At 41.4% G+C, this 27,643-nt stretch overlaps 1 pseudogene; it reads right to left on the bottom strand.

Annotated features, from left to right (window-relative positions):
* Positions 1 to 627: 627 nt before the first annotated feature.
* LOC125484796 lies at positions 628 to 22,119 on the bottom strand (annotated as a pseudogene).
* Positions 22,120 to 27,643: the final 5,524 nt, after the last annotated feature.

Below are 27,643 nucleotides of genomic sequence, written 5' to 3'. Positions count from 1 at the left end.
CAAACAGAAACCAACTCTATTTACATGGCTCACTGTTGCAGAAAGGCAGCTAATATCATCAAAGACCCATCTCATCCTGGTAATGCCTTCCTACAACCTCTTCTGTCAGGCAGAAGATACAGAAGCCTGAACACACACACAAACAGGTTCAGGAATAGCTTCTATCCGGCCATTATCAGGCTATTGAATGGGCTCTTGCCTCAAATAATGTTACCTGCAATTTAACTTATATGTCTCAAAGTCTTTTTGATTTGTATATCCTTTGCTGGCTGTGATCTGCCTGTACCACTTGTAAACAAAGCTTTTCACTGTATTTCGGTACGTGTGACAATAGAATCAATCAATCAGAGATAGGAAACAGAGCCTGACCACAGAAATTAAAGTGCACCGCAATAAACAGAAGATGTTTGCAAATCTTCCAGGTCCTGTGACACAATGTCACTTTAGTACAACTGTCAACCCATTTAATTCAAACAGATTCTCTACTAATCAGGATTGACACAAAGAAATGTGGTGTTTTCCTGCACTAACATTATCTGTGTGTTCACTAACTGTATCCACTACTTGTCAAGTGCTCATCCTTTACAAAAACATAATAATTTGGATAACTCCCTTATATAAAAATGGTTAGATAAAATAAGTAATGTCGCTCTTATCTAGACCTCCAAACTGACTGTCCAATCCCACAGCCAGCAACATGATGAAAAATAAAATAGACCAGAAAGGTGCCCACGGCAACTGGGCAAGAGCCTCTGGGTAGACAATGAAAACCAAACTGAAACCTAAACCACAGATAGAATAAAAATGATACAATGAATGAAGCTTAAAAGAGGCAAACTCTAAACTGAAAGACATTTCCCGAACATCCATTAATTTGTCTAGAATTCAGGTGTCTATACTTGTGAGGATTTTCAAAGGATCTTCACCTAAACATTACCAATAGTGTATTTACAATGTAGGTCACTGACTCTATAACATTTAAGAGCAGTTACAGACTTTGATTGTTACATGTGAGGGATCTGTTTAGAGGAGGTAATAACTGAGCAGCAAATTATTATTACAATCCCTACAGTGTGGAAACAGTCCCTTCAGCCCAACAAGTCCACACTGACCCTTAGAGCATCCCACCCAGACCCATCACCCAATCTACTCATCCCTGAACACTACAGACAATTTAGCATGGCCAATCCACCTAGCCTACACATTTTTGGACTGTGGGAGGAAACTGGAGCACCTGGAAGAAACCCATGCAGACACAGGGAGAATGTGCAAACTCCACACAGACAGTCACCTGAGGGTGGAATTGAACCTGGGTCCCTGGCACTGTGAGGCTGCAGTGCTAATCACTGAGCCACCGTGCTGCCCACTATTGTCAGGGTCCGATTCTGTACATTTTGCAGCACCACCCAGGATATTTGCACATGTTTGTACATATGTGACCATGGAGATGTAAACTGTGCTTTCATGTAATGTTACACCTTATCATTCTAACTACTTATCACAGCATCATCTGCAGATGTAACCGGCATTACGCAGAACGTTTACATGGATCTCACTTTTCAAATCAAAACTTTACACAAATAAAATGTTTCAGCTGTTATTTAACATTTGAATACATAATACAGAACCAGAGATTGAGATTATCATCAAATTTAAACTCTCTCACATTGACTTGTGTAACATGCTCAAAGTAGTTCACTTTTGAAATATGATGGTGCAGATAATCCAAAACCAGACATTTCACATAATATCCCGATTGGAAATCCTCAGAAATTCCAACACTAACTCTGCAGGAATTGCCTGGGAATTTGGAACTTCTGATGGGTATTTCCTCTGCTCCCAAGGACCATCTGAAAAGGTCCAAGACTCTGAAGCTGGAGTCAGGGAATTTGGACAGTTCCATTTTATTTACTTGCTGGTCACCCAGGAAATGGTGGACTTAAAACCATGTATAACCATGGATGACTCTCAAAGTAGCCAACACCAACTCACCCCATGAACTCTGACTATCCTTGACTCACTTTGTTTCCTGAGAATACTCCTGACCTTCATGATCCCAGCCTCACCCAAGACCCTCTGACTTCACCCCAACCAGACTCCCTTGACTCTGACTCATTGATTCCTGTCCTGACCTTATGAGCCCTGCTCCTGACCCTGCCATCTTCCCTTGACTTGCCCTAACCCCCTGATTTGCCCACCTAGCCTCTTCCTCACTCACACTCATTCACTGGCACACACAAATGTTGCTGAAATGTCCCAAAATTCTTCATTGGGTTTGAGGATGAACATAAAAACCAAAAGAACTGCGGATGCTGTAAATCAGGAACAAAAACAAAAGTTGTTGGAAAAGCTCAGCAGGTCTGGGAGCATCTGTGAATAAAAAAGTCAGAGTTAAAGTTTCGGGTCTCGTGACCCTTCTTCAGAATTGAGAATGAACATTCCAGAATAAGGCAGCTACTGCTGTTAAAAACCAGGCTGTGATTTAAACAATGCTCCACGTTTCTGAAGATGCTGGGATCGAATTGCAGAGTGCTATCGTTGACAGCAAAGAGTCAGAACAGTGGCAGTGTGGTGGGGTTTCCTGCTCCTCAGAAACTTCAGGAAAATTAGTCAAAAGTTCATTCAACATTTTTATTCATAAATTGCTACAGATGGACACAACATCAATTACTTATAATCTCAGTAACCAGCATTATATTGAATTCCATGGTGAGTAACTCACCTCCTGTCTTACTAAAACCTATCCACCACCTACAACATACAAGTTTGGAGAGCAATGGAATGGTCTCCACTTGTCAAAATGTAACTCCAGTTACATTCAGGAAATTCAACACCATCCAGCACAGAGCAGCCTGCTGATTGACACCTGATCCTCCACCTTCACTGTTCACTGCCACACACAGAAACAGCACTGTGTACCATCTATAAAACATAGGGCAGCAGCTCACCAACGCTCCTTGACAGCACCTTTCTAAAACACGACTATTATCGCTTCAAAGTACTGAAGGCACATTGGAACACCGCCACCTGCAAATTCCCCTCCAATTCAGACACTGCCCTGACTTCGAACGTATATTGTCATTCCTACACTGCCACTGGGTCAAACTCCCGAAAACTGCATTCTTAACATCACTGCTGTATCTACATCCCAAGGACAGCAGCAGTTCAGCAAAGCAAATCACCATCACATTTTCAAGGGTGCTTGGGGATAGACAATAAATGCTCACCCAGCCAACAACACCCACATCCAACGAAAGAAAGATGTGCATTATAATGTTAATATTTTTCTTCTTGTCTTCCTCCCTATGACAGATTAAAATACTCTCATTTAAGATCAAAGATTGCACAAATAAGACAGTCAATCTCTCGCCACTCTAGCTCAGTTTGCAGTTTCAGTCCTTGTCCAGTATAATCTTGAAATAACTCCATGGAGGCTGATATCCCGTCACCAAGTCACCCTTTATTTACATGTGCACCACACATGGACTCTGATCAGCTAGCTCAGAGCCAGCCCCTAGAGTAGTCATGATCTCTGAGACTCCTGTTCATTCATTTTCTAATTTATGGAACAATCAGAGTAATTTGTAATAGGTGGGTGGAGATGAATTTTCCAATCACCCCTCACCCAGAGGACCATTTGAGGTCATTGCCAGATGGATCTGAGAATTCTGCCTCTTGTATTTTCCCTAAGCCCAGTGCAAGATCCATCAATGTGGAGCTGATACTCTCACCGTGACCCCAATAAATGTCAAGACTATTTAAATAAATCCAGTCTTGTAATCTGTAATCTTGTGAGTGATTTTAATTTCCCCAATATTCACTGGGGTCTAAGCTAAGGGCTTAGATGGGGCAGAATTTGTTAGGTACTTCCAGCAGAGCTTCTTGAAACAATGTGTAGATATTTCAAATAGGGAAGGGTCTGTATTAGAGGGAAATAACTCCAAGGAGGCAGGTATCCTGTCACTAAGTCACCTTTTATTTATAGGGGCACAGTACACAGACTGTGAGTAGCTTGCTTAGACACGTCCCTAGAGTAGTGAGAGTCTCTGAGACTCCTGTTTTTGTTTTCCTTAAATAGCAATCCACCTGAGAAAGACAAATGAGGTCCAACGTCTTTCTGTCATGGGCTTAAGATATTCTTATTCAGTGAGGCAATGAAACATCATCTCATCAATTTCTTGAGAGGTGGGGAAATTCCTGCCCTTTCAAGAATCAGGTGAGACTCCTGTTTATATCTGTCAGCCAGCGCTCCCTGATTGGCCGAGGTTAACAAACCCAATCAGGGATTATATACTCTAATAAGATCCTCCTGGCCAACCTTGTTCCAATCGCTACAAATCTAAACACCATTTAACTGTGTGGTGTGGTGTCTGAATATCAGTTTACACCTGAACTAATGCAGTGGATCAGTGTACTGGAGTCACACTAATCTCCAACTGATTCACTTCACAGAGCTGTTTAAAGCTGTGTGACCCTGGATGACATTTTCACCAATTCTGCTTTACCTGACTGTGCAACCTCCATGACAGGCTTGTCTTGTACGTGAGCCATGTGTTCAAGGATGGAGAAGATAGTAAATCCAGCGTACACACTCGTAGCATAATTAACAACACAGACAACAATGGTATCTCTGTAGCAGTTGTTGTGGAATTTGCCGTAGGATGACAGTGTCAGTAAACCACCAAAACCCACTGGGAGGGAAAAGAAGATTTGTGTTGCAGCATCTTTCCAGACCTGGTAAATATATAGTAGAAGTAGTCAGTGCCAGGAAATATTATACAAGCACAAACAGATAAATATATCATAACCCATGAGAACAATTGGGGTTGGTGTAACTAATCCACAGTGAACTGACTGAATGAAGTCCCCTCTGCTCAATAGATAGTCCCCTGAACTGAATAGCCATCTGTTTAGAATCATTCTGTAATACTCCCTGTGAGCCAGTCTCTCTGGCATTGAAAATAAGTCATGGCAATTGCAGAGGTAATAGTTGTTGGAGATATCTTGTTGCTTTCTATTTTCAGACTCCTGACGTTGATGATATTGTTCAGTTTCCACCTCTCACTTCCAGATACTCATACCAAATGTCCCTGACATTAAACTAGCAAGGTCACATCCAATTCAAAGCAACTGCTGTTCATTAACCTGCTGCAGCGACAGTTAGGTCAATGTTTACCCCACAGATTGATGAGAAACTCCACCTGAGAATTTTATTCATGTACCTGTTCCAAAGTTTCAGAAAAAAGGAGGCATTGAGAAGACCCCAGTCATTGTCATTCAATCTTATCTGATTCCACCCTATCATTCCCCTTCCCATCACAGCCCTTGTATTTCCTTCCCACAAATTCACAAGCTGGTAAAAGCCATAAACAAATAAATCCAAATTCTGCCCAACGCCTCAGGCAAAAGGTGGCATGACTTTAAACTGTTTTTTCCACATTGAAACAAAGATCCAAATGCAACCCTCAGATTTTAAATTGCTTATCCACAGCAGACAAAAATCAATTAAAATGAAATAATTAAAAATTCAACTCAGAAGTACACTTAAAATGTGATGATTTTACGGTTGTGTTTACCTCAACATCAGCCAGTTTGGAGAAGTCTGACTGGCTTCCTATGTAGAATTCAATTCCTTTATAGGCTCCCTCCAGGGTAACCCTTCATATCAGGAGTACAGTCAGAACCACATAAGGGAATGTCACAGTGAAATAAACCGCCTGAAAGTGGAGAGTAACAGGTTAGATTTCCTTGCCTTTCAATTGATTGACTGGATGGTAAACTAATAGGAGTGTAATCGATAAAGTAGAAGATCAATTGGACAAGTTAGAATATTATGGAGGCAACACACTAGAATCCCACGACAACATGATCTCTGCAGTCCACATCAGGACACCAGAATGAGATATTTTTAAAAGTGCACAGTTGCTAACCAGGACAAATAACAGAGAAAAGACAGATAAATTCAAATGATTTAAATGCTGTTCACTGTGTGCTTGGAGAGATGGTACAGGAAGGAGGGTTTTAGATCCTGGGGAGAGTGGGACACTGGACTTGTACAGGCTGGAAAGGTGACATCTAGACGGCGCCAGAACTGAGTTCCTCAAAAGTTATTCTGATGGTGCTGTTGGGGAGGTTATAATCTAAATTGACCAGAATATAATAGCAGAGGTTAATACCAGGGCGCACAGAATGCTGGGAGAGATTGATAGCACTAGGACAAGAAGTTTTACATTAATACATAACACAGTGTGGAGCTGGAGGAACACAGCTGGCCAGGCAGCATCAGAGGAGCAGGAAAGCTGACGTTTCGGGCCATGACCCTTCCTCAGAAATGGGGGCTCTGAAATAAATAGAGAGGTGGGGGGGAGGTTGAGCTGGGGGATGTAGGTGGGATGGCGATAGGTGAGTGCAGGTAGGCAGTGATGGGGAATTGGTCAGTGAGGTGGGAGGAGCGGATAGGTGGGAGAGAAAACGGACAGGTCAAGGAGGCAGGGATGAGAGGGAGGGTTGGTCATGGGATGAGGCTGGGGGTAGGGAGATTTTGAACCCATAAAGTCCACATTGAGATCATTGTGTTGTAGGCTCCCTTTACGTTAACATGTGGGAATCAGAGGAATGTTCTGGAGAAGGTTAATAACTGTTATGTTAATTGTTAAAGTGCACCGTCACTTTTATCAAATGATCACATGTAACAGAAACCTAAGAAAGGTTCTGATAACTCCAGCAACAGTCTCTCTTGTAATTCATATAGGTAGCTAATAAATGTTTATTAGATGGCATGGTTTATAGCTCTCTTCTATCATATACTTGAAGACTCCAGGCATAGTATTGATGCAAGTAAGGGAAAAAGTAATTATTTCTGAATTAGGGTTACTGTGCATGTACATGAATGCACTGTGTGATAAATAATGTTGAACAGTTGCAGGTGTAGACTGCCATGTAGAATTATCACGTTGTGGCTAAAACAGTGATCTGGCTCAAGGAAGACTGGGATTTGGTATTAAATTGTTGTGGGCAAATCACCACAAACTACCTTTAGTTTGGCTACTTATTAAGAAATCTCACAGACAGTCAAGTACTGAAACAATGATTTAAACTTTATTGCATGTAGCAACCAAAATAAGTTCCCTCAAGTAAGTCAGTTAAGCCTGACTACTCAACTTGACTATTACCCAATTAATGGTGGAATCTAGCCAGGATTCCGACCAACAGTGTGTCTCTGGAAATGTCCAGAGTTCGAGCCTTGTATAGTGTTGTTCTTCAAAGTTCTGTTACTGAATTGTTCTGGTGTTGGATTATTATACAATTTCACTCTTTCAAGTTTGCAGCGTGACATTATTGATGATTCTATAGATTATTTCATCCCCAACATTGATTACTCTTTCGGAGACCTCAAGTCTGTAGCTTGCCTTCTTATCAGAGGTAGCTCCCCTGTTCCTTGTTAAATTCGGCGTTAGTTTTTTGTTTAAAACACAGCTTTTCCCACAATTAATCCCTTTACTTCAGAACATTGCTTCTGCAGGCAGACTTAATTCCCCATTTGTCATGAGGCAGCAGATTATCAATCAATGTTATCTCCTCTCTCCCAGGAAACAGCTTGTTTATGTTACTTCTTCCCAGGGATGGTTAATTCATTTGTTGCTTTTAATTCATTTATAACAGATTCTCCTTGTCCCTTTCATCTCAAGAAACAGTTTATTCCAGAAAGAGGTATGGCTGATTCTTCTGATCAAAGTTCTGAAGTTTACATTGTCACAAAATAGTTCTGGATAAAAGGAGTTCAGGAAAATAGGAATGAAAGAGGTAGGAATGTGGGTATTGAATGAGGAGAGCAGTGCAGTGCTGCAGAAAGAGAACATCCCAGAGGTGTCAAAGATAAAATCTATTTGGCTAGAGCTAAGGAACCAAAACATAATACAATTATATTGTTCAATGCAATCTATCAGCCTTCAGTTAGTAGGAAGGGTGTTAAGGAACCAATTTGAAAGGAGATTACAGACAGTTGCAAACATTGTAGAGTAAATATAATGGGGAACATGAATCATTTAAATATGATCTGAGATTATAGTCGTATAAGATGTATTAGGATGTAGCTAGGAATAGTGCACTGAAAATAATGACCCACTGTTTCACAAGCTACCAGGAATGTATAAATGTATAAAATCCCAACAAAACTACCAAAATGATCAAATTTCCTGCCTGACTGCTGCTTAGGACAGAAACAATTCACACCACATTTAGGTCCTTTCTTGTATCAATTATTTTTAGATTTCTTGAGTTTTCTGTGTTTTCTCCCCACAAAGAATGAAGTGGAGGAATAGAGAAAGAGAGAGAGTACTGTTTATCTGCAGGCTCTGAATGGTTTCTGCTTTCTGCTACTGTTAGAGCATTTTCAACACACTGCAGATCAATCTATCAGAGGACAATTGTCAGGCTGAATTTCCTGATCTTGAATGTTTCTTTATATCATTCAATCACAAATTTTCCCTCATTTTAATTCCAAAATTCACCATTGTATTTGACTTGCCATTGATGTTGAGCTTCAATAGCAAAAGCGATCCGGTACAGGTCTGTGTGTGTATCATAGATGATAAGTGGATCTGAGTCTCCTTGCCAGTTACCAAGTGTAAGATCTGTCATTGCAGGTTCTCCTGACATGTCTGTACAAAATGCCTGCCCCCAGCCACATTTTAAACAATTCAAAATGGAAAGTAGCTGATATGCTTTTCCAATGAGTCCTTGTTCCAAAGTAAAGGCAAGGAAGACAATCATGCTAATCTTCCTTTCAAGGACATTCCTGACTCTTTGCAATTGTGACAACTTTCTTGCAGCAGGAGTGGATGGTCAGCCTTGTTGTTATCTGTTTCAATACAGTTATATTATTGATGTTGTTTCTGATTACTAATATATTTGGAGGATTATTTTGATGGACAGGGTCATCTCATTACAGTTGTATTGTATATGCTGCTTCATGTAAAATCCTCTTCAATCCAGAGAGAGATGATGTTGTGACAGACCAACAGATCATTGTTCTCCTCTCACAATAACCTATGTGACACTGTGCCAATCCATGAATCCTGTTAACCATCCTCTTCTGGCTCTAATGAATAGTTCCATTTATTTGGTGGCAATATATCTTAGCCTGAAGTTTACCAACAGGAAAACATGAACACACCTTCCATTTTATGAGGATTGGAGTGCAGGAGTAGTGAGATCTTGCTTCAGTTATATAGGAGCAGGGGTTTGGGGGTATTTCTACTGTTTTTTTTCCCTCAGGAGAAAGATGTTCAGATCTCCCTCAGACCTGAAGTGTTGATGAATTATGGATTTCCCACTCCCCAAAAAGACTTCATTTGGTGGATAAAGCAGCCCCTTCACAAATAATTTATAAATTTGAGCTTTATTGTTACAGAAATCTGTACCTTGTCTCTAGTTTTAACTTTATTCGCTAATAATCATTTTACGTTTCCTGAAGATTTGATTCCTTTCGATAACGCTGCTGTAATTATCAGTCGGGCCAGAAGCAGGCAGAGCACTAAATACCAGACTATCTCCCCAGTCTCACCGATTGAACATGTACAGCATAAAACCACTTTGCTAAGTATAATAATGACAGAAAATGTGTTATATGGGGACACTGTCCACTCTAGACAGGTACTATTAAATATTATGCAACAAATTATTTCACAAATATTGACAGAATTGAACAATATCCAATTTATATTTTGAATTCTGAAGTGAATTGATACAAAACTTTCAGTGGAAATTGTTTTGCTGTACAAATATTTTACATCTACTGATGTTTTAAAAACACATTTTTTTATTTTGTTTAAACAAATGAATGTTGATGAGACTCCTTGGAGAGTGGATTTGATTTGAAGGGATTTCCTGACAGTGCTTCATTGACTGCCTCACGTTGCATTGTTAAAACTATCTGGTTGAGTCACTGTGTCTCCCAATAAATTCATCCTTTACGTTGCTAAATGTGGTATTTGCTCCCGGAGAGATTGCCTTAATTCACTTCCCAATCTATGGGTTAAACACAAGACTATATTCAATTAGAAACACAGACAAAGGGTTATCAGTCTCTGATAGCCAGCAGGGAGCTGTTAACTTATGATTTAATTACTTTCAAACAGGGATTTGATATAAATAATATCTCTATCAAAAAGCATCTCACTAATTCAACAGGACACTCACCAACTAACCTTCCCAACAGGAGCTACTGGCCCAGCTGAGCAGGTAATAGGTGCAGCTCTCTGCAGCAATGTTCTTACTCCCAGCGTTGCTCACATTTCTGATCCATTTGGACAAGTTTCATTGTTTGTCTGCAGCCATGTTCTATTAACGATTTCAAAATATCCATCGTCCAGAGTGAGATTGCAGAGTGGATCTGGAAAATGTGGAATGCGTTTTAGATTGTAGTTCACTGCGACCAATGCTGCCATTTCTACTGACTAAAATCAGGATCACCGTTTCCCTCATTGACTGAGCCCAATGGTTACACACAGGTCAGACACAGAGGTACAGTCTCTATACTCCACTCAAGCACGGTCCAGCATATCTATTCACTTCAGGACTCCTGGCTGTGTAGTGAAAGCCACCACAGTCCCAAAGGCTGCTCGCTCATGGGAGGGAAATGACTGGTGCTGAGCTTAACCTGAATGGCTTGACCCATCAGGAAACGTTGCGAAAACAGGGCCTTCGTGGTAACCTCAACTGTATGAGAATTGAACTTGTGTTGTTCAAATCACTTTTTTTTGTCACAAACCAGCACTACAGTCATTGGAGGTACATAGAAGTGTGCATATCCCCCGGCTATAATGTTGCTGACCATGATCATATTGCCTTTTCTCTTTCCCCACTTTCATGGCCTCGTGCACCAGAGTGCCATTTTCATTTGCATATTCACTCTTGCAATCCTTACTTTCTTTAACCTAGTCAACAACAGACACATACCTATTACTATTAGATAAGGTCAACTACTCCAGGTCAATAACTTTGAACTGAATATCTTCGAGACGCAGACATTTCCACTGTTCAATGTTTATATACAACTCTTTATCCTGTAACCCAGTGTCAGAATAACATGGTCCCTGCTGCTTCTGGTTTCTCTGGTTTCTCTTCAAGTCTTTCTGCTGCAGATCACAAGGTCACCGAAATTACTGTCCATTGCTCTTGCTCATTCACACTGACATAATGAACAACAAACACTCGGTATCTAGACTTGCCCCAATCAATGCGAGCACTTTACCTTTGGGAGTCCAGCTGCATGTTTCATCTGCTCCCCAACAACAGAAGCAGTCTGCCCATGGCAGGGGTGATTGGAAGGAAGCAAACACGTAGTACAGACTGTAGGCGAGGATGCAGTTGTAGAAAATATGGAAATTTGTAATTATAAGGACCATAGTGACCCCCACACCTGCAAATAAAAGGGAGAAGAAATTAGGTCGGGAAATACTGATTGGAAATAAATTCTTTGACACAGCTTCAGGTGGTCAGACAAATAGATTGTGTTTTTCTGCAACAGGGCACCATGGAGACCAGTGAGATTGCCACAGGTGACCACACCTGGGGGAAATATGAAACAAGCGCAGAGAATGCTGGAGAAACTGAGCAGGTCTGGCAGCATCAGGAGAGAGAAAAATAGAGTTAACGTTTCAATTCCAATAGGACTCTTCTTCAGAACTGGAGGATATATCACCACCTCAACTCATTCATGTGTAAAATCACATTAGATGTTAGGATTGAGTAAGGAGAGAGAACCAAAGTTTTAACATAGAACATAGAACAGTACAGCACAGTAGAGGCCCTTCGGCCTACGATGTTGTGCCAACCTATTATCCTACTAAGATCAATCTACCCTGCATACTTTACATTTTACTAACCTTCATGTGCCTATCCAAGAGTCACTTAAAAATTTCTAAAGTATCTGACTCCACTACCACTGCCGGCAGCAGATTCCACACGCCCACCGCTCTCTGTGCGAAGAACCTACCTCTGACATCTCCCCTATACCTTCCTCCAATCACCTTAAAATTATGCCCCCTTGTAATAGTCATTTCCACCCTGGGAAAAAGTCTCTGGGTATCCACTCTATCTATGCCTCTCATCATCTTGTACACCTCTATCAAGTCCCCTCTCATCCTTCTTCGCTCCAATGAAAAGATCCCTAGCTCCCTCAACCTTTCCTCATAAGACCTGCCCTCCAGTTCAGGCAGCATCCTGGTAAATCTCCTCCTCACCCTCTCTAAAGCTTCCACATCTTTCCTACGATGAGGCGACCAGAACAGAACACAATATTCCAAGTGTGGTCTAATCAGAGTTTTATAGAGCTGCAGCAGAACCTCACGGCTCTTAAACTCAATTTCCCTGCCAATGAAAGCCAACACACCATACACCTTCTTTACAACACTATCAACTTGGGTAGCAACTTTGAGGGATCTATGGACATGGACCCCAAGATCCCTCTGTTCCTCCACACTGCCGAGAATCCTGCCATTAACCCTGTATTCTGCATTCAAATTTGACCTTCCAAAATGAATCATTTCATACTTTTCTGGGTTGAATTCCATCTGCCACTTCTTTACCCAGCTCTGCATCCTGTCAATGTCCTGTTGCAAACTACAACAACTTACACTGTAAGGAAACATTTTGAATAAAAGCAATTTAGACTGTTCACAACAAATTAAGCTGACTTGTTAAGGAACTTAGATACAATCATTGAGTGGGAAATTCTGACAAGTGTTAGGTACAAAACCAGATCATATTGTTTTTATTTCTTCACAGATTGTGGGTTTCACTTGTTGGGCCAGCATTTGTTGCTTATCCCTGATTGCTTTGGAGAAGGTAGTGGTAAGCTGACTTCTTGAATCCCTGCAGTCCTTGGGGTGTTGGTACAACAGTGATTGTTGCTATAATCCACCCCCATGTCTGACCTTATGATGGAGCCAAGTCCTGGGACTGAGCTGATTGGTCTGTAATGACCACAATCATCTTCCATTGTTCAAGGTAAGACTCCAAACAGTGGAGAAGTTTCCTGCTTATTTCCATTGAATTAAATCTTGCCAGAGCTCATTGAAGCCACACACCAGTCAAATGCTGCCTTATGTCAAGGGCAGTGACTCTCGCCTCACATCTGGAGTTCAGCTTCTTTGTTGATCTTTGAACCAGGCTGTTATGAGGTCAGGGGTAAACTGAGCAGCCCTGTTCTTGATTAATCCATGCCTCTCCAAGTGCAGATTAATTGTATCTTTCAGATCCCTCGAATAATTTCTCCACCACTGAGGTTAGACTGATGGCCTGCAGTTTCCTGGTTTATCTTTGCTCCCTTCTTGAATAATGATACCAAATCGGCTGCATTCCAGTCCTGCAGCACCTCTTCTGTCACCAGGTAGTAATTAAATATTTCTGCAAGTGCCCCTCTGACTTCCTCCCTTGCCTCACTCAACGACCTGTGATATATTTCATCTGGCCCTGGAAATTTATCTATTTTAAGCTGCTAGACCACTCAGATCCTTGCTGTCTATGCTAGTATCTTTGGCTCAAACCTTCTTCCTGATTTCAACAATAATTTCATCCTTCTCACTAGTGAACACTGACCCATTGAGAACCCTACCTAAATCCTCTAGCTTCATGTACAAGCTATTACTGTGGGTAGTCAATATGGTCCTATTCTTTCATTCCTTATCATTTTAGCCTTCATGTACCTATAAACAATGTAGGATTTTTCTTTATTTTCCCTGCCAGTATGCTTTCATATTCCTTTTAGCTCTCTTCATCTCCCTTTTAAGTCCTGTCTTGCACTTTCAGTACTCTTCTTGGGCTTCTGCTGTTTTGAATACTTGGTACCTGTCATTAGCCTCCTTTCTTCTCTTAATGCAATACTTATATTGGAAGGGTCACCCGATCCGAAACGTTAACTCTGATGTTTTCTTCACAGATGCTGCCAGATCTGCTGAGCTTTTCCAGGAACTTCTGTTTTTGTTCCTGATTTACAGCATCTGCAGTTCTTCTGGGTTTTTACTTATATCCCTTTGATATCCAGGGTTCACAGGATTTGATGGTGTCTCCCCTTTTCTTTATTGGAACATGTTGGCCCTGTACTCTCCATATTCCCTTCTTGAAAGCATCCCAATGTCCTGAGACAAGATTTCTCTGAAAGTATCTGCTCTCAGTCCACTGGTCAAATCGTGGTCTAGAACTAATAAATGACTTATACTGGGGCAAAGATAATACAGTGTGGAGCTGGAGGAACACAGCAGGCCAGGCAGTTTCAGAGGAGCAGGAAAGCTGACATTTCGGGTCATGACCGTTCTTCAGAAAAATACTGGGGCAAACTTGCTCTAACAGTTCAAAGCTATCCCCATTTCTGAGGAACAACTTTCTATAAATCCAGCTTCAGCTAAGCCCTCTGGGAATCCTGTCATACTGAAATCCATAGCTAATTCTTCTAATCAAAGGAAAAAGAACCATCTCTGATCACAGCAATACCAACAAGTTAATAATTGAACCCTTTAGACAAACATACCAGAACCCAGATGGTACTAACCCAAATCCAAATTTGAAAGTGAATGGTGTTAAAATATAGATAAATCACACACCTCACAACACAACTGGCATCAGTGACGTTGGGGACCCCAGGAAGAGACTAAGTTTGATTGAACATTCATCACTTCAGGAGGATGACAATAGCAAATGTTTCACCCTTGTTATGTGCTGGGCTCCTGAGGATGGGATTATTTACAGAACATACCCCTCCAGTGAGTTGTTTAACAGTCTCCCACCATTCATGGCTGGATGTAACAGGGCTACAGAGTCCCGGAGTTTGTGCCTGATAAATGACAAGTTTTATTTGTGCTGCACAAGTATCAAATAGTTTTTAGAAAGAGAGAAACTAAGTAGAGTAGGGGGTTAATGTAAATCAGTTAGTGATATATTTGGTGATATAAGCTTAACATAAGCAAAACAGTCTGAATGGAACCCAGAAAGACCAACATTCTGAGCTGAGGGGGATTTGGTTCTAAATATGATTGTGATAAAGTAGATAGTGTGAACAGAGTTGGAATTACCTTACATCGCCTACATCTAGATTACTGGTAGAACATGGAGACAAAGGCAACACTAAAGGACTGTGATAAACTAAACCAGGCAGAAAAGACAAATCATATAGTGGTTGCAGATGTCCATTCCATGGTCACCACATTCCCAAACCATTCAATGGCATCACCATCACTGAGCACCCAACTACCAACATCGCAGTTTATCATTGATCAGAAGTGGAATTGGAGCAGCTCTACATACGCTGTTCACCCTCTGATCACTGTCCAAGTGGACATTCTTCACTCATGAGCTGAAACAATGCAAATCATTCATTACTAACATTGAGGGACATTCCAGTTGGACCCACCATCCTTTGATCACAACAGATGCATTTGATAAACAAGTCATTTCTTTCCTTGAACAAAATGTGAAATAATCAACACTTGTTTCAGGAGAAGTGTAAAATGAGAAGAACATCAGTGTTAACACAAAATGAGAGATAGTCTCTTGTTTACTTGTTGCGATTAATATGTGATTTAATGTGAAAAGTGTTAGAAAAAACTTTGTGATTTCAGTATTTGTCTCTTCATGGTTCCTACATTATTTAGTAAAGTATACAACAGATCAGACTGAGAACATTACTTCAACAAGTTCATCTTAAACCTGTATCTAATAGGGAAAAATAATCAGCATTTTATTATAAGTGGAACTGAGCACAGTTAAATTTCTACCAATGTGTTCATTAATAAAAGCTCAACTTGAAACATGGGTACAGCTTTCCACACAGCAACAGGTCCGAGACTGGCAAACTGCCCAAAGGAAGATTCCAAAAAAAACATTGGAATCCCAACCAGTGCCAACATAAGAGTGTAGAGAATAAGGAGTGCACCTTGAAAATATAAGAAAGCGCAAAGATGGAGGATAACGTCACCTGTGCAAGCTGAACAAGGTTGAAACATAAACTGTAAAATGGGAGCTTGGACTGCTTTAATGCACAGAAAGAACCAGATGTTCTCTATAACTTCATAACACCATAAGAAGTAATAATAGAAACAATCCATTCAGCCCATCAAGCCTGCTCTTTCATAGAATGAGGTCATGGCTGATCTGATAATCCCAGCTCCACTTTCCTAATTTTTCTTCATAACCATGAATGGAAATCTGTCGACCTTAGCTTTGAATATATTTAATGATCCACCTTTATTGAATTAGCTTTAAGGAATTGTAGCAATTCCCTACCCTCCTGATAGGTCAGCAGTATTTGTGGGCAATATTTATTATACAAGGTTATGTAACATTTAGGAGAAGCTCAGTTCAATATTTTTCTATGTCATGCTAGCACCAGGTTTCTTTGAGTTGAAGACAAACTGCCCAGAAAAAGCTTAGTTTCAAGTCACAGTTTGTAACAGACTGAGAGGAGAGGGAATTTTGGTGTCTCAGACCTCCAAAAACCTGTAAGCAAGCCAGATCAGCCACCATCTCTCCTCCTGAGTGAAAACAAATGACACTGACAGACTCTGCAAAGCGAAAAAACTTCTAACTCAAGCCAAGACCTGGATCCATTCTGACTGGATACCGATTTGAGGATCTTCGTGGTTGGCAACATGATATCATTGCCATAAAATGAAGAAAAGATCCATAGGAACATCAGAGATAACAAGGTGTAGAGCTGGATGAACACAGCAGGCTAAGCAGCATCAGAGGAGCAGGAAAGCTGACATTTTGGGTCTAGACCCTTCTTCAGAAAATTCTCCAGCATCGGCAGTTCCTACTATCTCTATAGGAACATCACCTCTTTTCCCCTTGTGGTTTGGACTCTTGTTGCATAGACTCTATTACTATTTGCCAATATTTTCTACTCATAAGCTTCCTGAAAAACTGTTTATGCCATCCATCCTGTTTTCCCTATTTGTGAATGAATGTGTATATGTTTGGATGTAAAGTGAGCGTAGCTTACGTTTGTATTCATAATTCAGAATCTGTTTTGCCACATCTCAAAAGGTAACATTACACCAGAAGGTAATGTTGCACTCCACCAGACAGTCCAGAAAGAGCAGGCAGGCAGTGCAGGAGTCCCCTGGTGTCCCACTCACTAACCATTCCATTTTGGAAACTGATGAGTGTGCTAGTACCTCATAGGAGTGCAGTCAGAGCCAAGCTTCTGGCACCACAAATGGCTTGACAGTATGGGCGGTGGGGGAAGGAAGAAGAAAAGAACAGCAATATTGACAGAGGATTTTTTAGTCGGGGGCGCAGAAAGGCACTTCTGTGGCCGAAGACATGACTCCAGGCTGTTGTGTTGCCTCAATGTTACCAGGGTCAGGGATGTCACTGAATGGCTGCAAGGCATCCTGAAAGGGGAAGGTGTTGGTTAGAGGTCATGGAACATAGAGTCATAGAGTTATACAGCACAGAAACACACCCTTCAGTCCAATCAGTCCATACTGAACATAATCCTAAACTAGCCCCACCTGCCTGTTCCTGGCCCATACCCTCCAAATATTTCCTATTCATGTACTTATGCAAACATCTTTTAGGCATGTTGGTACAAATGATGTGGGCAAAGTGAGGAAAGAGGTCTTGCATCAATAATTCAGGGAGCTAGGCAGTAAATTAAAAAGCACAACCTTAACTGTTGGAGTCTCTGGATTACTCCCTGTGCCATGTGCTACCGAGTATAGGGATGGAAAAACAGGACAGATGAACACATGGCTCAAGAGTAGGTGCAAGAGGGAAGGGTTTTAGATTCCTGGATCACTGATCTGTTTTGGGGGAAGGTGGGACAAGTACAAATGGGATGGTCTGCATCTGAACCACATTAGAACCAGCAACCTTGCAGGTAGCTTTGCTAGTGCTGTAGGGAGTTTAAACTAGTCTGACAGGGGGAAGGAACACAGAATATCGATGTGACAGAGACACATCACGCCACAGCAAAGGAAGAAAGTCAGATTGAGTTCAGCTATGTCAAGCGTCAAGAGAGTAAGGCAAGGATGGATGTCTTTGCTTCAATACCAGGAGTGTAATAGGTAAGACTGATAAGTTAAAGGTTCTGACACATGGAAGCATGACATTGTTATCATACATGGTTGAGGGAAGGTCTGGACTGGCATCTCAACTTTCCAAGGTATAGCATCTTTATGTGAGATGGGGGCGGGAGAGGAGAAGATGTAGCACTATTAATTAAGGAGTCAATGGTGGTGTAGCACTATTAATTAAGGAGACATTTACTCCAATAAGGAGGGATGATATCTTGGAAGAGTCCTCAAACGAGGCTTTGTGGGTAGAACTTAGGAATTTTAAGGCAGTGGCTACTTTTCTGTGAGTGTAATATAGGTCACCAAAGAGTCAACAGGAAATAAAGAAACAAATGTGTAGACAGTTCACAGAGATGTGTAAAAGTTATAATGGGTAATTATACTTGGGGGATTTCAACTTTCCCAACATAAATTAAGATAGTCATAGTGTTAAGGGTTTAAATGGGACAGATTTCTTGAAATGTATTCAAGGATGTTTTTTTGTATCAATGTGTAGAAACTCCAACAAAGGATGGCTCAGCGCTGCATCTGGTTCTGGAGAAAGAAGCCGGACAAGCGTTTGATGAGGCAGTGGGGGATCGTTTTATCAATGGCGACCTCAACACATTACAGTTCAGATTTATTATGGACAAGGAAAAAGATGTCCTACAAAAGATGGTTTTGGATTGGGGAAGGCAGATTTTATTAAAACAAAGCAGGATCTGGCCATTGTTGACTGGGAACAGTTCCTTGCGGGTAATTCCACAGCAAAGCAATAAGGGGGAGATTCATAAAGGATCTGGGGAGAGTAAAGGTCCAACATGTACCCTTAGGGGGAAATGTAGCAGCAATAAGTTCAGAGAACACTGGATGTCTAGGACAATTCAGGACTGGATGAGGAAGAAGAGGTATGCTTTTAGCAAGTCCAAAGGGAGCAATTCAGCTGCAACCCTAGGGGAATACAGGAAGTGCAAGAGGGAACGTAAGTAAACAATGAGTAGGGGGCATGAAAAAGGACTTGCAGACAGGATGAAGGAAAATCCTAAGATATTTTATAAATATATCAAAGGGAAGCAGTTAAGCAGGGAAAGAGTAGGGCTTATTGGGGACCAAGGAGGGGAGCAACCTATGTGTAAAGCTGCAGGATATTGGAAGGGTGTTAAATGAATACATCTCTTCAGTCTTCACTTTGGATAAGGAGAATGTAGGTTCAGAATTCAGGAAAAGGGACTGTGAGGAACTTGTACAGTTTGACATAGGAAATGGAGAGTCATCAGAAGTTCTTTCGGGCTTAAAAACAGACAAATACCCTGGCCTAGATGAAATGCATCTCCGGCTGTTGTGGGAATTGAGGCAGGAAATTGCAAGGGCTCTAAAACAAATTTTTAATTCCTCTCTAGCCATGGGGAATGTGCCAGAGGACTGGAGGATGGCTAATATTGTTCCACATTTCAGGAAGGGTGGTAGAGATGAATGAGGAAATTACAGACTGGCTAGTCTCACATCAGTGGCAGAAAAACCATTGGAGAAAATTCTGAAGGAAGGAATTAATATCCACTTGCAAAGGCTTGGGTTAATTAGGGATAGACAGCTTTGTCAGAGAGTGGTCATGCCTATGCCACACAATCAGTACTGGAACCCTTATTGTTTGTTATATGGATAAACGATATAGATAAAAATGAGGGAGGAATGTTAAGCAAGTTTGCAGACAACACCAAGATTGTTAGGGTGATTAGTAATGAAGAAAATGGTTGTAGGTTACAGGAAGTTATGGACGGATTGGTCAGATGGTATTTAATCCTGATAAGTGTGAAGTGATGCACTTTGGAAGAAGAAACATGATGATGGAGTATTTATTGAATGGCAGAATACTGGGTAGCTCAGAGGAACAGAGGGATCTTGGGGTAACTATTCACAGATCCCTGAAGTTGACAGATCACATGAGTAGGATAGTTAAGAATGCATACGGGACACCTGTAATCACTAGTCATATAATCATAGAATGCCAACACTGTGGAAACAAACCATTGGACCATCAAGTCCACACCAACCCTCCAAAGAACAACTCACCCAGACCGACCCACCCCTCTACCTATCCCTGTAGTCTTGCATTTATCAAGGTAAACTCACCTGGCCTGCATACCCCTGGACACAATGGGCAATTTAGCTTGACCTAAACTGGACTGTGGGAGGAAACCGGAACACCCAGAGGAAACCCATGCACGGGGAGAATGTGCAAACTCTACACAGACAGTCACCCATGTTTGGGATCAAACCCAGTTCCCTTGTGCTGTGAGGCGACAGTGTTAACCATTGAGCCACTGTGTTGCCTAGTCATGGCATAGAGTATGATTACAAGGTGGTAATGTTAGAGTTGTACAGAGGATTGGTTAGCTGGACTATTGTGTGCAGTTCTAGTCACCTCACTACAGGAAGGAGTGTATAAATTTAGAGGGGGTACAACTAGAGGGGGTACAGAAGAGGTTCACCAGGCTGTTGTCTGAGATGGAGAAATTGAGCTATAAGGACAGACTAAATAGGTTTGGAATTTTTTTTTAAAGTAGAGAAGACTGAGGAGGGACATGTTTGAGATGTATAAGACCATATGGGGTATGGTTTAGGTAAATAGAGAGCAGATGTTGATAAGTCAATTGTGAGGGGGCATAAATTTAAGGTAAGGGGCAGGATATTCAGAGGCGGTTTGGGAAAAAAATACATTTTCACTCAGCGAGTGGTGAGAATCTGGAATGCATTGCCCAGAAAAGTAGTGGAGGCTGGAAACCTTACAACCCTTAAAAATTATTTGGTTGAGCATTTGAAGTATCTTAACATTCAAGGATATGGGACAAATGCAGGAAATTGGCATTAGCATGCATTTCGTGGTAGTTATGCCGGTGCAGACTCGATGGGCTGAAGGGCCTTCTCTGCACTGTATGACTCTATGAATCTATGAATCGAAGCGTTAATAACTAGTTCTGCGCTACATAGCTGCAGACTGCAGCTCCTCCCAAAGACAGGTATTTGGAAGCTTCATAGTTAAGCGTTTCAAGTCAATCAATATATACAATGAAGCATGTACACATTTATTTTGAATTGCAATAATCCAGTATAAATTAACCCCTCTTTCAGCCACAAACTCCAGTGCTTTGATGAGCAGTCAGCCTTCTTTTTTCAGCCCATGAGTAGATGCTGTACTTTCTGGTACCTTATAATTGGTCACACTGGATCAAGCAGGTTTAACAGCCTCTAATGTAAAGATGCATGCGAAATAAGACATGTCCAAATAGAACAGATCGCACATGGTGAATAATGTAGATGCTAAACACCCATACTCACACTGGTGGTCCGATTATATATTTTGTGAAAGTCACACATCATTTTAGCACGGATGTTTTGGGACTTTAAAGGTCAAATGAATAGCTGACATCTATGGTAAATTATTAAAAGCAGTGCAATTAATAGTTCCTTATGTAAACATTGTTTAAACTTGGTGTAGAGGAATAAATGTTTCCTGTTTTACTGAACTTCATATTCTTCATAAGTCATCAAAGTTTTCCATTTAATTCAGCTTTCCTCTCTGCTGTATTTTTAAATTGTCTACTGTACCTCCTCCATTTCTGTAGGCCAGGTAGGGGAATCTCCAGACATTATCTGGACCTACAGCAAAACCGATCACCGAGAGCAAGTAGTCAGTCTTCGACAATCAGTTACTTCGCTCCACATTCATCAGCTTCACCTTCATCTTCATTAGCGGCAGCCTGGGAGATCAAGAGGAAACAAACAAATCAGAAATTCAATTTTCTCACATTAGAACTCCAGCAAAAAAAACAGTTTCCCTTCAACACAGAAACACTGTCTCTATTTAGCAACAACCTATTGGTAGTTTGGAAACAGCTGGAAGCCCACATGAAGAATCTACAATTCACAACAACCAAAATCCCCAAATCATCTCACAGATGTGTTTATTGCCATGTTTTGATAAAATACCCACTGTGACCTCTGGAGACTGTGCCTGATTGTCATTTTGTGAAAACACTGAAGAAACCAATTCTCTTTGGTCCATTTCTGAACAATGAAAACAATTCCTTCAAATTGCCCAGGATGGGGACATAAACTGTCAGGAGGAGAGGTTTGCTCAAAAGTTTCCAAGTATTGTCCTAGTCCAGGACTCTCTTTAAGATAATTCAGCTTCTGACCAGGTAAGAGGTCTTGTACTGTCAGATGCCTGTCTCTTTCCCTGCTTAATGTGGGTATGGCTAGTTACTCACCTTCTGAGGTGTCAGAATATTTCTGCTGTAAATAAGTCGATTTCCATATGAAACGTTTCTTACGCAGATTATTTGCATCAGCTTCAGAACGTTCTGTAACAATGTGCAGTTACTTTGCATCGCTAGGTTTGAATATAACAGCATTTTGTAGAATAGTGCCTCAAGACACTGCTCAGATAATGTCAAACTCTGCAATATGCAGGTTAACAAAGAAACAGGCTCTTCTCACGCTACAAATCTAAAGATGATAAATGATTTCAGGTTATATTCTGAAGCTGTATTTCAGGATTTGGTTTTATTACATTTATATTGAGACCCTCTTCTCCAGGTACACTGAGACCATCTGCTCCAGTTACACTAAGATTGTCTGCTCCATTTATGGAGTCATAGAGTCATACAGCACAGAAACAGACCCTTCGGCCCAACCCATCCATGCCGACCAGGATTCCTAAACTGAATTAATCCCATTTGCCAGCATTTGGTCCATATTGCTCCAACTCTATCTGATCAATACACCTGTTCAAATGTCTTTTAAATGCTACAGTTGTACTCATCTCTGCCACTTCCTCTGGCAGCTAAGTCCATATATGCACCACCCTCTGTGTGAAAAAGTTGGCCTCAGGTTCCTTTTAAATCTTTCCCCTGTCACCTTAAAGCTATGCCCTCTAAGTTTGGACTCCCTGGGGAAAAGACCTTAACTATTCACCTTATCTATGTCCCTCATGATTTTATAAATCTCTATAACGTCACCCTGCAGCATCCTGTGCTCCAGGGAAAAACGTCCCAGCTTATCCAACCTTTCCTTATAATACCAGTGTTGGTAACATCCTCGTAAATCGTTTTGCATCATTTTAATAAAATCCTTCCTATAGCAGCTTGACCAGAATTGTACACAGTACTCCAAACGTGGCCTCACCAATGTCTTGTACAGCCGTAACAATTTTGTATCATTGGGATCTCTTCTGGGGCAGGTTTCACCTGAAATGTAAAGGCACCAATATCCTAGCTGGGAGATTTGTTAATTCTATTATGATAGACTGCAAACTATTAGAGAGAGTGGGTGGAGGGATCCTAAGTAGCAAAGTAAATATAAAGATAGATGAGAATGGCTCTGAAACTGTAAAGAACGAGTTAATTAGAAATGACAGACAGGAGCAAGTCACAGAACAAAAGTATCTTTCAAGAATTAAACTACATTTATTTCAATGCAAGGGATCTTACAAGAAAGGCTGATGAACTCAGGGCATTTTTGGGAACATAGGATTGGGACATCATAGCTATTACAGAAACTTGGCTGAGGGATGGACAGGATTGGCAGCTCAATGTTCCTGGTGTAGGAAGAATAGAAAGGGATATGGACCAAGTGCAGACAGGTGGGACTAGTTTAATTTGGGATTATGGTTGTCATGGACTGATTAGACTGAAGTGTCCATTTCCAAGCTGTATGACTCTATGACTCTTGACTGTATTACTTGACACCCCAACTCCTGTACTCAATGCCTGATTGATGAAGGCAAGTGTGCCAAATGCCTTCACCACCAGGAACAACGTACCTGCACTCCAAGGTCTCTCTGTTCACCAACATTCCCCAGGGCCCTTTCATTAACCGTCTAAGTCCTGCTCTGGTTTGTCTTAACAAAATGTAACACCTCGCACTTATCTAAATTAACCTTGTCCCACTGATCCAATTGATAAAGATCCCATTGTACACTTAGATGATGCCATTTCACTGTTCACTTTATCACCAATTTTGGTGCCATCTGCAAACTTACTAACCATCCGTCCCGTATTCTAATCCAAATCATTTATATAAATGGTGCAAATTAGTGGACCCAGTACCGATGCTTATGGCACACTGCTGGCCATAGGCCTCCAGTCTGAACAACAACCTCTGCTACCATCCTCTGTCTCCTACCGTCAATCTAATTTTGATTCCAATTGGCAAGGTCTCCCTGAATCTCATGTGATCTAATCTTATTAACCAGTCTACCATGCGGAACCTTGTCAAAGGCCTTGCTAAAGTTCATACGGATAATGTCTATCGCTCTGCCTTCATTTATCTTCTTGTTCACCTCTTCTAAAAAAACTCAATCAAGTTTGTGTGATATTTTTTTCTCACACACAAATCCATGCTGACTATTCGTAATCAGTCCTTGCCTTTCCAAATGCAACTAGATCCTCTCTTTCAGAATCCCCTCAGCAACTTACCAAGCAGTAACATCAGACTCACCAGTATGTACTTCCCTTGCTTTTCCCTATGATCTTTCTTAAACAATGGCATGACATTAGCATCCTCCACTCTTCAAGCACCTCACCCATGGCTATTGATGACGTCTCTGCTAAAGGCCCCACAATTTCCTCTCCAGCTTCACACAATTCTTGCGATACACCTGATCAGGTTCCAGGGATTTATCTACCTTTATTCATTTTAAGACCTCTAGCACTTCCTGTTTTAAAATGTGGACTCTTTTCAAGGTATCAGTATTTATTTCCCCAAATTCCCTAGCTTCCATTTCTTTCACCATGGTAAACTCTAATATGGAATATTCGTTTAGTATCTCACCCATCTCCTGCAGTTCCACACATAGATGACTTCATTGATCTTTAAGGAGCTCTACTCTGCTAGATACTCTTTTGACCTTCTTGTACTTGTAGAATCTCATTGGATTCTCCTTACCCTTATCTGCCAAAGTTATCTCATGTCACCTTTGTGCCCTCCTGATTTTACTCTCAAGTGCACTCCTACACCCCCTATACTCAAGAGATTCACTTGATCCCAGCTATCTATCAATGATATATGCCACCTTCGTTTTCTTCACCAGAGGCTCAATATCTCTAGTCATCCAGTGTTTCCTACTCCTACCAGCTTTGCTCTTCTCTCTAACAGGAACATGCTGACCCTGAACTTGCATTATCTCACTTCTGAAAGTCTTCCATTTACCAGACATCTCTTTACTTGTGAATAGCCTCCCCCAGTCATGTTTCGAAAGTTCCTATCTAATAATGGTCTTGATCCAATTTAGAACATTAACTTGTAGATCAGGTCTGTCCTTCTCACAACTATTTTAAAATTAACAAATTTATGGTCATTGGTCTCAATGTGCTCTCCCACTAACACCTCAGTTCCCTGCCCTGCCATATTTCCAAGAGGAGGTCAAGTTTTGTCCCTTCTCTTATAGGGCCATCTACATAATGATTGATGACGTTTTCTTGAACACACCTAACAAATTCCTCCTCAACCAAGCTCTTAACACTATGGCAGTTCCAGTACATTTGGAAAGATTAAAAACCCCTAATATTACAACTGTATTATTCCATATACCTGAGATCTCACTAAATATTTGCTTCTCAATTTCCTGCTGACTATTGAGGGGCCTACAGAACAATCCCAACAAAGTGATCACTGGGTCTTATTTCTCAGTTCCACCCACATAGCTTCACTGGATGATCCTCCAGGAATATCCTTTTTAAGTAGTGCTATGACATTTTCCCTAATCAAAAACTACATACCCGCTCCGCTTTTGCCCCCTCCTTCTGTCCTTCCTGTACCATCTATACTCGGAACATGAAGCCACCAGTTGTGTCTATCCCTGAGCCACATCTCGGTAAAACGTATGGTAGCCCAGTCCCATATTACCAACCATGCCCTGAGTTCATCTGCCTTACCTGTCAGGCCTCTCGCATTGAAATAAATGCAGTTTAATTTATCAATCCTATCTTGTTCTCTGCTTTGCTCCTGCTTGCCTTGATTGTTTGACTTGCTCCTTTCACAATTGCAACAGCAGATCCCTTTTCTCACTATCTCTCTTGGTCCGACCCCTACTTTAGTAGAATCAGTCTTCCGGACTGGCTGTTCAAATGTTAACTGAATGGATGGCTAAAATATCCCCGGGAAAATATGAGCTGTATCCTTAGATGTTCAAGGAATAATTGGATCAGATAGTGCCACTGCAACTGGACAGACTCCTCAATACAACTGGACCCTAGAGTTTCAGTGTAACTGGAGCAGAGGATCTCAGTGTAACTGGAGCAGAAGGTCTGAGTGTAACCAGAACAAACAGTCTCAGTGTAACTGCAGCACACAGTGTCAGTGTAAGTGGAGCACAAGGTCTCAGTGTGATTAGAGCAGAGAGTCTCAGTGTAACTGAAGCACAGAGTATCAGTGTAACTGCAGCAGAGTGTTTTAGGGTAACTGGAGCAGACAGTCTCAGTTTAACTGGAGCAGAGAGTCCCAGTGTACCTGGAATAGACAGCCTCAAAGTTACTGGAACAGACAGTCTCAGTGTAAATGAAGCAGAGTGTCACAGTGAATCTGAAGCAGTCTCAGTGTAATTGAAGCAGACAGTCTCATGGTAACTGGAACAGACAGTCTCCGTGTAACAGAAGCAGTCAGTCTAAGTGTGACAAGAGCAGATGGTCCAAGTGTATCTCGAACAGAGAGTGTCCGTGTAATTGGAGCAGTAGAGTAAGTGAAGAAGAAAGTCTCTGTATTACTGAAGCAGACAGTCTCAGTGTAACTAGAACAGAAGGTCTCAGTGTACCAGGAGGGAACTGTCTCAGTGTAACTGTAGCACACAGACTGAGTGTGACTCAAGCAGTCAGTCTCATATTGAGTGGATCAGAGGGTCCCAGTCTAACTGGAACTAACAGTCTCAGTAAAACTGCAGCAGAGGGTCTTACTGTAATGCAACGAGACAGTCTGAGTGTAAATGGGGGAGGCAGTATCAGTGCAACTGATGCAAAGGATCTCATTGTAACTGGAGCACACAGTCTCATGTGTGATTAGAGCAGAGAATCTCAGATTAACTGGAGCAGAAGGTCTCAAATTAACCGGAGCAGTGAGACTCAGTGTAACTGGAGCAGAGGGTCTCAATGTATCTGGCGCAAAAGGTCTCAGTGTATCTGGAGCACACTGTCTCAGTATCACTGGTGGACAGTGCCTCAGTGTAGCTGGAGTACACAGTCTCAGTGTAACTAGAGCAGACAGTCACAGTGTAACTGCAGCAAACATTCTCAGGGCAAATGACGCAGAAGGTCTCAGTGTAAATAGAAGAGATAGTCTGAGTTTAACTGGAGCAGACAGTCTCAGTGTAACTGGAGCAGACAGTCTCAGTGTTACTGGAGCAGACTGTCTCAGTGTAACTGGAGCAAAATATCTGTGTAACTGGAGCAGGCAGTCTCTGTATAACTGGAGCCGAGAGTCTCTGTGTAACCGGAGGAGAAAGTTTCAGTGTGACTGGAGAAGAAGGTCCCAATGCACCTGGAGCGACAGCCTCAGTGTAACTGAAGCAGTCAGTGTTAGTGTAACTGGAGCAGACA

The sequence above is a fragment of the Rhincodon typus genome, chromosome 14 (genome assembly GCF_021869965.1).
Source record: "Rhincodon typus isolate 14 chromosome 14, sRhiTyp1.1, whole genome shotgun sequence".
NCBI classification, from domain to species: domain Eukaryota; kingdom Metazoa; phylum Chordata; class Chondrichthyes; order Orectolobiformes; family Rhincodontidae; genus Rhincodon; species Rhincodon typus.
The sequence above is the reverse complement of the archived record's forward strand: the minus strand, read 5'-3'. Positions and strand labels throughout refer to the sequence as shown.